Here is a 13951-nt window from a genome sequence, read left to right on the forward strand (position 1 = left end):
ATTCTTGCAGCTGGTCAAGCTTCCTCTTCATGTTTGTAGCATAGTCATGTGTGAGCCTGTGCAACTTTTTATTCTCATGCTTGAGCCTTTTGATTTCTTGTTTGAGACATATCACTTCAGCTGCCAATGATTCAACTTGGTGGGTTCGAGCAAATAGGCGTTGGGCCATACACAGAACCTACACACTGAACACTGTGAGCCAGAAAATTCTTAACAACCAACTCATCAGACCGCTTGGAAAGTAGTTTGTTATCTTTAGGTGTAAGAAGGTTCCTAGCCACCACCGCAGCGGTTATATCATTCTTCATCACAGAGTCCCCAACGGTAAGAAAACCAGTAGGGAATAAGAAGGATGGGCGCCATATGTTGTCTTCAGAAGGCATGGGTGCCTCTTCACCAAAGTTCAAGTCAAGACGACGATCGGATGGGCCAGACATTCTCAGAAATGATGAAGGAGAAATGAGGTGTAATAAATCTCTTAAGTACAAAAATAAGGGGAAAATTCCTACAAGCAATAACTTTCTGAATGTACTTCTTGCACACAATTGGTACCCTTATAAAAAAAAGGGTAACAGGGCCGTTGGTTCAAAAATCGAAGAGGCACTACTCTTCGGATTTTGAAGAGGCACCACTCTCCACACGTAACATCAGTTCCTCGGGTACCACAAATAACTTTGCCAAAGATCTCTGACAAAGTTTAGACATATAAATTTTAAAGGTCCAGCTACCTTACTATTACCCACAAGGGTAAAGTAACAGCATCACTACCTGATAACTGAAAAGTTCCTATGTGTGTCAACCTCCGTGCTCCGTGGCAAGGTAGACTGGCAAAAATGCCCAACCTTTACTCACATTCGAGAAAACGCTCTCAACAGGATTACTTTCTAAAAAAAATCGAAGAGGCACCGCTCTCCGAATCTCAAGAGCCAGACTCCCAACAGGATTGCTTTCTCAAAAATGGAAGAGGCACCGTTCTCTGAATCTCGAGAGCCAGATCCCGGACAGGTTTTCTTGTTCGAAAACCGAAGAGGCATTGCTCTCCGAACTTCGAGAGACAGATTTCCTTGGATAAAGCTTGTCTGCAATCTTCATACGCAACATCAGCTTTCCAGATACTACATACCACTTTTTCAAAGTGCTCTGACAAAGTTAAAACACGTGAAGCTTGCAGCTCCCATTACATTGCTACGACCAAGAAGGGTAAAGAAATAACATTATTACTTGCTCAAAAATCGAAGAGGCACCGTCATCCGAATCTCGAGAGCCAGACTTCCAACAAGATTACTTTCTCAAAAATCAAAGAGGCACCGTTCTCCGAATCTCGAGAGCCAGATCCCTGACAGGATTGCTTGTTCGAAAACCGAAGAGGCATCGCTCTTCGAACTTTAAGAGCCAGATTTCCTTGGATAAAGCATGTTTGCAATCTTCACACGCAACATTAGCTTTCCAGATACCACATACCACTTTTTCAAAGTGCTCTGACAAAGTTAAAACACGTGAAGCTTGCAGCTTCCACTACATTGCTACGACCAAAAAGGGTAAATGAATAGCATTACTACTTGTTGTTAGGGAGACTCCTATATATGTCGACCTCTATCCTTCATGGACAGGCAGACCTGCAAAAATGTTCAACCCTTCCTCATATCTGAGAGGGCACTTCCAATGAAGCCTCTCGAAATACCCAGCTTTCTTCCCCTCTAATAATACATATGCAAACCAGCCACACCAGAGCAAGAGTATCTCATATCATCAGGGTGCTCGTGGTTCTTCCCCCCTTCTTGTTGGTACTCTTCCCTTTGATGTTGATGGTTAAGCCCTTCCCCTTAAAATGGGTGCTCGTGGAGGTAGTGATTGATTTTGATGTTGTTGAACTTCAACTTGAGGTGGTCCAGGAAATGGAGGTGGCATTTCATTTCCTTGTGTTGTATTCTCCTCACCTCCCAAATTAGCCGTGCCTAAAACAATAAACCACAAATCATTTAGATTGAATTATAGAAATAGATAATAAATACTAAGAAAATAAAAGAGGAAATTAAATTATTTACTTACTTTTTTCTAAGCATTCAAGTTCTGTGTAGAAATTGAATTCGTCGAGTGTAGGCTCTTTGTAGAAACAAACTTCATTTCCTCTAAGCCAATCACTTGTACACACTAAAGCCTCAACCGTTTTAGGTGTTGAGGAAACTCTAAAATGATCAACAACTCTCCCACTAAGACTAAAGGCGTTCTCACTAGTAACGATGCTACTAGGAAGAGCCAATACATCCTGAGCAACTTTACTAAGAGTTACATATGTACCACTATTTCCTTTCCACCAATCCAAAAGATTGAAACCCTCATATGTTATGCTTTGATGTAGATCATTGAAGTACATATCCACTTCATTGGCTATCTTAAATTATTGTGCCGTCGCTCTCTTTTGATGGATCCTCCACATCCGGATCATTATCCCAACAATCTTCATAACAATCATTATGCAAATAATCTTGAGGTGAGGGAGTGCCTGGTTGAAGGTACCACTAGGTTGGTTGTGTTTTCGTTTTCCTAATACCGAGACCATAGATGTACTAGATTGGCTACTAGACCCATCCATCCTAACAAATATAATAACAATGCACATTAATATATCACAACCATAGTTTAGCATATATCCAAATTCCAATACAATAAATCAAATATCCAATTCAAATGCAATAACATATTCAATATGTGCAAAGTAAGTACAACATTAAATTTTAAATCTATGCATGCTAAATGGCATTTCTTAAGAGGAAACAATTAAAGAGAATTCTCAAATCATATCTATTTGGATAGAGTACTAAGGTAACAATTAAGGAGAATTCTCAAATCAAATAATATATATTCTCAAATCAAATCATATTACAACAAACTTTCAAATATGCATAGTTAGAACAGATCAAGGAAGAAAAGGACATTCAAAATCTATTGCAACTCCCTAAACCTTCTCAGAGCAACGCAAAAGAGATTCTTCTTCAACAAGCTTTGCTTGCATTCAAAGAATGAGGTAACAGATGGTGACCTCACTTTTGTTAGGTAACATATGTCTTTCTAGTTTCTAATAAAAAAGACATCAATGTTGGAAATGTGCCCTAAAACCAATCATATGATGATACTTTACGGACATTTCACAAAGTTAAACTAATGTACTTTAAATATAAAGGGCAAAGATTATTGTTTGAGCCGTCTCATATAAATGTTATATGCTTAAATGATAAGTCCAAGGAATATGTGATTGGGAGAATGCAATCTAAAGAAGTTAGATTCATGAGACCATTCTTTCGTAGACACATCCTAAACGTTCCTGATCATAGGATTGCCAATTGGGCATTGACAGTCCGTTAAGATCAGTACGTGCTGTGTCTTCTCTCAGGGAGAGTGACTAGTCTCGAGTCATTGGTGTGTGTGACATCAAGACAAGTACGTAGGTGCTCAATAGAGAATGAGTTCACTGAACACGATCAACGAAGAATTCTCATATTCATGTCACATGAGAACTCATGGTTGGGATAATGCAAAGTAGTCCTTTGACCTGAGGCATCACAGTTATCTTGTGGTTAAGTCCTTGATCTTTGATTATGTCAAAGTCACCCCATCCGCGGGTGTCCACGGCATCGTTGGGGTTAAGCCACTTAGCCATGGAGGCAATTGAATGCGCAACAAGGGATCTCTAACCTTCAAACCGTTTGGGGGAGAATACTCTATGATATGATTGAAAATCTCTGATCAGAGTATGAATGAGATTTAGGAAGGCGTTCCAAATCACATTCAAGGTAATCATATAAGTAAACGAATCACATTAGATAGTAGACATGAATAAACTATTAAACCAAACAATGTGGTCAAGAGTATTGTATTAGAGAAAGACCGTATTGCATTTGTAATCCTAAACTGAATAGGTTCTCCACCTCTTCTGATTAGCTTGGGTAACCATGATATGCTGCTAGGTGTTACTCATGGTTTGTGGAAGCCCTAAACGTGTATAATCACTAAAGGGAGAATTGAAAGTAAGTTTCAATTCATAATCGGTTTGAAAGAGTTCTAATCGCCCACTGCCTCGCTAAAAGGAACCTAATGGATCGTACACCGTGTAAGGTAAAGATTGAAGAAACAACGGAGATGAGTAAGAATAATTAAATGGTTTAATTATTTATGGCAAGGATTAATTAATATGTTAATTAATCAAACGAATAAGTTCGTTAAAAGACCACGGGTTAGTTTTGGGCCTCAAGGCCCAATGGGCTTCGAACATCAAGCCCATTGACTTAAGTTGTATGATAACTTAATGACTAATAATTCATAAAGGCCCTAAAAGCCCAATGAAACCCAATGGCCGGCCATTTAGAGATGGAGTGGGTTTTGGACTTATTTACAAGTTTGCCACTCTAATGAATTAAGGTATAAATGTGACTTTATAGCCAAAATTCATTTAGGGTTCTTTTGGAGAAAATTGGAGAGAACATGTCTCTCCTTTTTCTCTCTAGGAGGCCGGCCCCCTTGGAGGGATTAGCTAGCAATCCCACTCCTCCAAGGTCACTCATTTCTTCTCCAATCTAACCTTGGTGTGGAGACTTAGAGGTTCTCTATTTTGAGAACTTGGAGAAACCTTTTCATCCATCCAAATCCATAGATTTAAGATGCAAGGAATGAAGGCCCTCTCTTTGGGTGATTAGCCTTTGCTTATGCAAAGAGGAATCTACAAAGGTATAAATTTCTCAACTCACTTTGATTTGAGTTGAGTCTTGGTTCACCAATCTACTAGGCTTTGAATTTCATGGGTAATGTTTTTTTTTTTTAGTGCATGCAAGCATGATTCCGCCTTTAATTGTTAATTGCATGCTATATGATGTTGCTCAAATGAACATGTTTTCACAAAATCTTCCTTCAATCAACCCAAAGCAACATCAAACTCGAATTCCTTTAAATTCAGTGGTATTATAGACTATCTTGGCGCAACCATGATCAAGCCAATAATTTCAATTCTCTTTTTATGCAACAAATGAAGGATAACTTATCCAACCTAGTCACTGTGTAACTCAACACTATAAAATTCATCGAAACAAATGAATTGTTGTACCCACATAATAAACAATGAAGACTCAGAAGCTAGAGAATTTCAAATGTGATTATGTAAACAAGAAGGAAGGGAGAGAAAAAAATCTTTACAAGAATATATTCTCAAACATATAACGTATACAGGTTTTCAATTACCTACTAGCACTAAAATTTTCAATAAAGATACCATAAAACATCAGAAGTTTCAGCAAAAGTTTCAACTTCCAAGAATCAAAACATCGCAGCCATGTACATCATTGTTTAAGCATAATGCAACATCAACTGGACTACACTAGACTGCTCAACCCTATTACATATCTTCTACTTCATGACCCTCAAAACAAGAACTCGGCAATACAAACTCAGCACAACTATTACACAAAATAACAAAATCTAGGGCTGCAATTCACCCAAGCACAATTCTTTTCAATGCTAATTCAACCACATCAGCAACAAAAATACAAGAATTCTTCTTTATTTTTTGATGTAATTATCGAACAAATATCATATACACAATCTAAAATATCCTCATCCGGATATATACTCAGCATTAACATCAAATCTTAATTTCCCGTAACCAAACAAGATGCTAAATCAAATAATGGACCCAAAAAAAGTTGAGTTTGAGAGATGATTTTTGACATACCGGATCATTAACCTCAGGTTTAAGTTTCAACGATCTCTTTCTTTACTCTGCTTGGTAAAGGCTAACTGTATAAACCATAAATCATCAACCTCCATATCAGTATCTTCCAAGTGCTAAATTTCACAAACCCTAATCTAGAATTCGAACCCTAAATTAATTCCAAAATTTACCTGATTTGGGGGAGAATCGGTACACCATGGATGAAGAAGTCGAGAGAGAGAGAGAGAGAGAGAGAGAGAGAGAGAGAGAGAGAGAGAGAGATCAGAGAGGTGAGCGGCATTGGTGGTCGTGGCTCTGCCTCTGTGTCATGAAGGAAGACTCCTCCACAGTGAGGGATGAGAAGTCGAGAGAGAGAGAGATCAGAGAGGTGATAGGTCAGTCAAGAGAGAGGTGAGTCACTTGTGTGATGTGTGTATGCCCGGATTCGAAGACGGAGAGAGAAATCGGCGAGGGTGGTGAGGTGAGGTCGAGTCAAGAGACGGAGAAAGAAAGTGATTAAGTTCTAAGGGTTTGATTTGTATTCAATGGTTGAGATTAAATCTCAACCAAATCCGACATCTATTACAATTCCAAATATATATTTAAAATTAAATAATATATATATTTTTATTTCGGTTCTGTTCAGGATTACCGAATGAATGAAAATGTGAGATTGATTCCCGTACCGAAATTTCGAGATTGGTTCGGTATTGGGTACTGAAATTTTTGGTATTTTCGGTTTGGTATTTTTTCGGTTTGGTTTGGAATATTCGGTATTTTTCCACCCCTACACGTTACGTAAGGGTAATCGGAATAGAAAAGCGGAATTGAATTTCGATTATGGGATACTCCGGTGTTTATCAAATATTGGGAAATCAAAAATTCGGTTGACTTACGTAAATTTTGGAAATTTGAGGAACTGGATTCCCTACAGTTTGATGGTACTTGGATTCCGGATTGCTGGGATAATTGGAATTGACTTTCTCTCCCAATTATGCCGTTATTTATTCGTAAATTTTCAAAATTGCCCTTCCTATTAACCCATCATAACCCTAGGGTTATCTCACTTTCTCTTTAGTGCATCTCCATTTCTCTTCATTTGCAACTCTTATCAAATTTACGTACAGTTTAACCCTGTTTGTCTTCTGCGTTTTCATCTCTATATTGATTATGGTTACGTAAACAGGCCATAAATTCATCTACTGGGTATCTCATTCTTTCTCATGGTAAGTAAACATGCACTTAAAAGATTAAACTTATGATCTACCACTCCGTAATGTTACTTGAGTTGACTCTTAAACATATTAAAATACATTAATTTAGAGTAATGTTAGGTAGATTAAATTTGTAAACTAAATAATGTGTCACCAATTAAAAATAAGCATATTAATCAACACTTCAGTAATAATCCAATCGTCAACTTGAATGTCATTTAGTTTATAAAATTTAATCTCCCTAACATTACCCTTAGAACAAATGTAAATACTAAACCTTAGATGCAAAAGTAAACACTGTCAACCCTCAATTTAGAACTTAGAAGTAATTTGCAATACAAAAATGTATATATAAGCCACTTAGTACTACAATATGATGATATTTCTCTTCACTTATAAGTGAGAGGTTTTAGATTCAATTATGCCAAAGTTAGCTTACCCCTCCATCCTTTTAACGTAAAGAATATCGTTTGTTAAAAAAAAGGTATATATAAAAAAGAAACTTTTTACACAAGTCAAATTTCAATGGACCATCACTAAATTTATTAAGTTTGGATCCATAAACAGATGCACATAGGTTAGAACGAGACATTGACCATAGCCTATTAATTGGAAAATAAAGTAACTTCATTAACTACAAAGTAATGTACATTATACCTATATACCAAATATTAATACCTTTTTCCAAAATCAAACACACAAACACATGCAAAACATAATACCCCAGAAAATACGTTACCATTAACATTATAAAATCACTGACAGTTAAAATACGTTTTTCTTAGGGACTTGGTCCAAACCGACCCTTATTTTTATGTCACATTTTTTCTTACTTTATTCTATAATTATCGTCATTCAGTTTATGAATTATTGACTCTTGTTGTTGGACTCCCTTCACTTGTTTTGTTCTGCAGGTCTTGCAGATCTCTCAAACTGTGAGGTCATTGCATGAATTGAAGTTAACATGGGGATGACTGAGTTTGTTACGGCAGTTGCCTCATTCTCGGCTCCCCGGAGCCGATCTTTATTGTTGTAATTAAATTATATTAAAATATAGTTCGAATAAATAAAATTGAGTTTAAGAAAATAAAATATTCTTTGTTTACAATGATAATTATTCTAATTAAGGTCAATCGTACAACAAAATTCTACACAATAATAGATATATTTGTATAATTGCAATTCATTCACAATAATTATCACTTTTATTATTATTTGGTGAAAAATGTAACTCAACAAGTAATACTTTATTACTGTAAAGTTTTTTTTTTTTTAAGTGTAGAACAATAGAAGTTAGGTATGTCTGACCAAAAACAAAAAAGTTGGATGAATATCCTCTCTAGATTTTCTTTGTGAGGATACTAGGGATCAACTCCTCTCAGTCTTTCATTACATTATGCAGTTAACTTTATTAAATACTGTTTGTGTTCAATTTTATATTAAAAATTCAAAATAATTTCTGACCGTATGATGACTAATGAATAAATACGATAAACCCTTAGGATTCTCACAAAGAGAATCCAAATAGCACCCTGTTCCAAAAAAGTTGGCTATGTTGACCAGATTGTGTTAAGCTACCTACCTTTGTACAGTAATGTAGACGACCCAAATGCCCCAAACCATGAAAGCCTTTGAAAGGTCCTCCTCCTCCCCCTCCATAGACAAATGAAGCCTCTCTCTCCCCCTACAATATTTTGTGGTCTCCCTATTTATATATATATAATTCCTATACCAAAACTCAAACTGTTCACGGACAGTGGAGTGGCGAAAATGCCCCCCAAAATGATCTTCTTAGTGTTATTTTCCCACTTTTGCACAGCAAAATGGCGATTTTGCCCATCGTCTCCGCCGGGTCGACCATCGCTGGGATTCCTGTTCAACTTCTTTGCTTTTTGTTTTTCTGATTTCCATCTGTCTTGTCTCTCGCGATTCTTATTTTGCAAGCTGCATCTTTTTCTATCTCACACTCCCTTTTTTCCTTGTCCAGCCTTTGCATATTTCTGGCCTCCGTTACCAACTTCTGTTTGGTAAATTTTCTCAATTCTACGAATTTATTTGTGCCCTTTTTGGATTCCATTGGAATCCGTTTTTTACCCACATAACCTAACGTTTTCTGGTAAGCTTTCTAGCCTTTTCAGTCTACTCGATTAATTTGATTTTTGCATTATTGGTCTTCGAATTTTGGGGGTTTTTGTATTCAAGCTTGCACGCCCTTTGTGATCAAGGTATATAATTTTTGTTTTTCGTATTGAATCTTTCGTTGAACAAGTTTTTTTTTTTTTTTGTTTGTGTGTTTCATTTCTGAGTGTGGGTGTATGATTTTGTTGGCCGTGTTCTGTTCGCAAATTCGTTAGCTGTAAAAGATAAATAAATAAATTTGGGGTTTTTGTTTGTGTGTTCGGATTTGAATGTTGGTGTATGATTTGGTATGCTTCCGGACTTCCAGTCCACAGTTGAGAGACAAGGAAGTTTCAAGATATGAAAGTTTAGGGTTTTTGTTTCCCTAATTTTCCTTCGGTTTTCTCTTATGAGTATTTTTTATTAGGCTTTTTGTGTCCTAATTCCTTAGTCACCTTTCACCAACTAATTGGTTTTGCTATGGTAGTCCTTCGTCTATTTATATATCCTAATCATTTTTTCTGTTTATCCTAATCATTTTTCTGTTTATCCTAGTTATTTTTGTGTTATATCTTTTCTGACTCGGATCATATTGACGAAATTACATAGCAATACGACAAGTGACCACATGAATTACAATCTGATGAATTACAATCCAATGAATGAGTTAGAAACTAAAAATACATTAGTTTCATCAATATGTTGATCAAATGAATGAGTTAGAAGCTGAAAATTACATTAGTTTCTTACTGCTTTTATTACTGAACATATTTTGTGTATATGTAGTGCTTTATTTTCAAGGTTTTTTCTTTCAACACCATGTGAATGTATGAATGGTGATTTGAGGAAAATGTAGACATGGCTTTCACCATATTTCGATGTTTAATTATGCAGTGGTATTGAAGCTAAGGAACCTAACTCAGCCATTAAAAATTGTGCTCGAGCTTAGTGTATTAAGAATGGGGAAGGAGTTTAAGGTCGAAGTTGAAGTGAATGGCCATGTTCGCCATAAGAATTTATTGAGGTTGCTTGGTTATTCAACTGAAGGAGCTCATAGGTAATTTTTATATTCATTTACTATATCCTGTAATCTTTCGAGTTTTGATCTTTTACCAAGTTGTGTTTTGTTTTTTAAATGCTTCAAGTTCATGGTGATGAAAGCTACTATATTTAAAATCGCCACTTTTTATTTCTTTCCATTTTTCAATGTATCAGACAACTTGGTTCTAAGATTAGTACATATTTTATCTTTCAGATTTAAAAACAACGATTGGGCAGTTCTCTCTGGTAATTGTGTGGATGGAGTTGGTTTCCTTTCTCCACTTTTACTAATTTTATTTAAGTTCATCTATGCCATATAATTGTTTTGGGAGTTATTTGGAATTTAATTCAACTCTTCTGTGTTTCATTTAACGAAGATTCGAAATTTATTCAATAGTTTACTAATTTTGTGTGTTTTTTTCCTTAAAACATGTGACCCAACTTTTTCTCTTAGGAGCGAAGAACATGCATTCACTTTACTTAGGGTTGTCCGCAATAGAAACTTACAGGTTAGTTCATTTCATTAGTATTTCATTTTACTTGAAACATCTCGACATTATATTATTTAGCGAGATAACACATTCTTTGTTTTTGCAGAAACCTTTGGCCTAGGCTTGAAAATTTTGTCTTTGGCTGACTGATCAATGCTGACAGGTAAAGTTATAGTTATTTATAAGAACTTCTTGAATATTCTTAGATCTCAGGTCTATTTGGGGCGGGTGTTTTGCCAGTTGGAGTTCATTTTGGGAATTGATTGACGGTTTTGGTTTTAGGAGAGAGCGGCCCCTGTTTTCTGGGATGAATCCTCCTGCCTTGCCGTATTCATTGCAATATCATTGAAGGGTCAATATTTCTAGTATTTTTGTTTTTGTTTTTGCTACATGTTGATGCATGTTAAGCCTGCTTTCTTCCAACCTTAAATACATCCTCTATTCTATTTGACGAACTATTGATTTACACACACACACACACACACATATATATATATATATATAATTTTGCTTTGGCTACATCATGATGCATGTTTGTTCTTTGCGATTTTTTTGTTGGGGCTAAGGTAAGTGATTTGTTGAGTTGTAATTTTTGTTGGGGGTATGTTCGTGTCATACAAACAGTAAAATGACAAAAGACTCTATATTGTAAACCATTTTAATAGTAGATTGTTACTAGATTTATCTAATTGCAAAAGTTTGAGATTTTTATTTTCTGAGTTAAGCATTTAGCTCCTGGTTTCCACAAAATCAGTATTTAAATAAATTTTTTTCTATAAGAATGCGGTGATGATATTTTTTTCCCAACAAATTTACATTTGTATGTGGTTGTGATGAATATGCCTTATATGTTGTGTTGTAGATTATTTGGGTCGGTATTGGAATACATCTTTTGTAATCTGAAGCCTATTACTGATTTAGCATTTGCAAATGGGTATTCTGCTTAAATTTACTTTATTTTATTTTATGATTTTGAATGTTTTCTTTGTACCTTCCAATCTTGCATGTAGGTGTATAATTTGGTTTTGTCATTAAGATGAGCAATTTCAAATGCTTCCTTTGGGTTTTCTCAAACAAATAGTTGAAATATCTTATATTAGTTAATGTTATTACGTTGATTGTTGTTCATATTATTTGCTTGCATTTCCTTTTCTTATGATTTATTTAAAAAGATAAATTTGCTTAAATTAGTTTGGTTACTTTACAAGAAATCTTATATGGATTTTTAATCGACGAATTCCAGTTTCTAACACTGCATTTTCTTCAATTGTAGGTATTTGAACGTTATATGTCTAAATTTTGTTCAATAATTAGAAAGAACCTTTTGTTCACTAGGTAAAAGCCTATTGCTTGTATAGCATAAAACTATTCTTACACAATCAAAGTATACAGTGTCTACATATGCAGGAGATACGTTGGAAATAAAGTACAATATAAAATATTTTTGTTTTATTGATTAATTGACTAACTTCGTGATGGTCATTTGAGGCTATACAAACTAAATTTGTTGTAGGTAAGCTCATATTTAGGTAAGAACCATGAATGTCTCATCGTTGTCAATTTTTGCTTATTCCAGCTTCACATTATTCTAAAGCCGTAATTATGGAAAGAAAAAAAAGTTTCCAACTATGACACCCAAGAAAGGTAGTAGCTTCTCTTTCTTTGTTAACTTGTTAAAAATGATTTCCTAAGCAGTTTTGTTTTTAATTTATTCATTTGCAGTGTGGAAAATTTGTGATTATCTCATTGAGCCCTCCCTTTACTGCCCGCACAAGTGGTCGACGTTCCGAATCGCTTTTTGTAAGTAATGTTTTAGTCTTTGTAATATTTTACTCTTTAAATTATTGTTGTGATGTTCTAAATCATCAAATTAGGTATAAGATCAGTGGATCTGCTGAATTTGATAATATCATGCAACAATGTGGTGAGCTTTTTCACATTGCATTATAATATTTAATATATAGAATTAAGCATTGTAACTTTCAGTAATCTTTTTCTTTTGAGTGATGTATTTCATATATTGTCTCCTCCAACTAAGCTCTTGAAAAGCTTTTCTATAAAACTTATAGTTGTGGAAAGTGTCTTATCCATCCATTAATCCTTTACCAAAATAAGCAAATCATTTTAATTAGTTTATGCCAGATCATATGAATTATGAGGTTACTATTTTGATTGTTTAATTACCCATGTTTCTAACACTGCATTCCTTTTTTTTTAATAAATGTGCTTCATTTTTTGTTCTGAAATGTAGTTTACAAAGGAAAATCCATATGCAAACTAATCTACTACAACTCAAAGTTAAAGATCAGGAAGAGCTCATGAAAGAAGCAGTGACAAGCATTTTACAAACGTCTCGTAGTTTTCATTCAACAATCAAGGCGTATACAGTCACTGGGTTGGAATTTATATGCGTCTTATGTTTCTACTCCCTGGTTTGGTAAAGAAGAAACTTATATTTTGTTTTACATTTAACTCAGTATAAATTTTAGGGGTTGTGTTTTTAGTATTTTCGGGTCTGAGTTCTGTATATATCAGAATAACAGTAACTTTTTGTATGTTTTGTGAATTTGTTGTTATTCTAGCAGGAACTGCCATGGTGGCAGGGAACAAACATAAAAGCAGTGTTATTCCAGAATTTGATAATATTATTCAACAATGTGGTGAGCTTTCTCATTACATTGGGTACGATTGTTAAAACTTTCAATTCATTGTACCTATATTGAAACAATTTTTTATGATACAATCTTTTTATATATTTCGAATATAATCTTTCATACAATTTCTAATTCCACAGCAATGCGCTGGTAGTAATTTGTAGTATATATCTAAGTGTTATTTATTTTTTTATGTAAATTGAATAAATTTTACAAAAATAAAGAAACAAAAATAAACGATATGTGCAGAAGAACAAAAACCATTTATTTCTGTCTTTGACCAATTAACCCTGTAAAGTTGTGTTTGAATGGTATATTTTAGTTTTGTGGCTTTTGTTTTGTCACCACAATCATTTTCCATGTACTGAGTGTTTATTTTTTACCTTAGATTTGGTAGCTTTTTTGAAAAGAAACCTATGAGGAGGGTCCATTTGGATAAACCAGGCACTTTAAAACACAAACCAAATTATAGAAATTTACTGATTGTTTTTCATATAAATTCCATGTAATGTGGGATGATTCCAATTTCTCAGTTACATGTGTCTAGAATTATAACATGTTTACTTCTCAACACGAGTGGAGGTAGGGGGCAATGCATGCTTCTGACCCCAACAAAATGCATGTGTTAACTACAATCCTCTTAGTTCATCTCATTCTTGGTTTTGAGAGTACTTGATTACTGATTAAGGTGGGTTTAGGAAAATTAGGGCTCATTTAGATGTGCTTTTAAAATGA

At 34.8% G+C, this 13951-nt stretch overlaps 1 long non-coding RNA gene across 10 annotated transcripts; it reads left to right on the forward strand.

Annotated features, from left to right (window-relative positions):
- The first annotated feature begins 9068 nt into the window (after nucleotides 1–9068).
- LOC126631829 (uncharacterized) lies at nucleotides 9069–13458 on the forward strand. Of its 10 annotated transcripts, none has more exons than XR_007626460.1 (6): nucleotides 9069–9137; nucleotides 9925–10087; nucleotides 10286–10317; nucleotides 10526–10580; nucleotides 10669–12362; nucleotides 12814–13458. It is a non-coding gene; the product is annotated as an uncharacterized LOC126631829 (long non-coding RNA). The 10 variants fall into 10 exon arrangements; XR_007626461.1 differs by having other exon boundaries at nucleotides 9070–9137; nucleotides 9359–10087; XR_007626467.1 differs by lacking the exon at nucleotides 9069–9137 and adding an exon at nucleotides 12437–12486 and having other exon boundaries at nucleotides 9149–10087.
- Nucleotides 13459–13951: the final 493 nt, after the last annotated feature.

This window comes from Malus sylvestris, chromosome 8 (genome assembly GCF_916048215.2).
Source record: "Malus sylvestris chromosome 8, drMalSylv7.2, whole genome shotgun sequence".
In the NCBI taxonomy this organism is placed as follows: domain Eukaryota; kingdom Viridiplantae; phylum Streptophyta; class Magnoliopsida; order Rosales; family Rosaceae; genus Malus; species Malus sylvestris.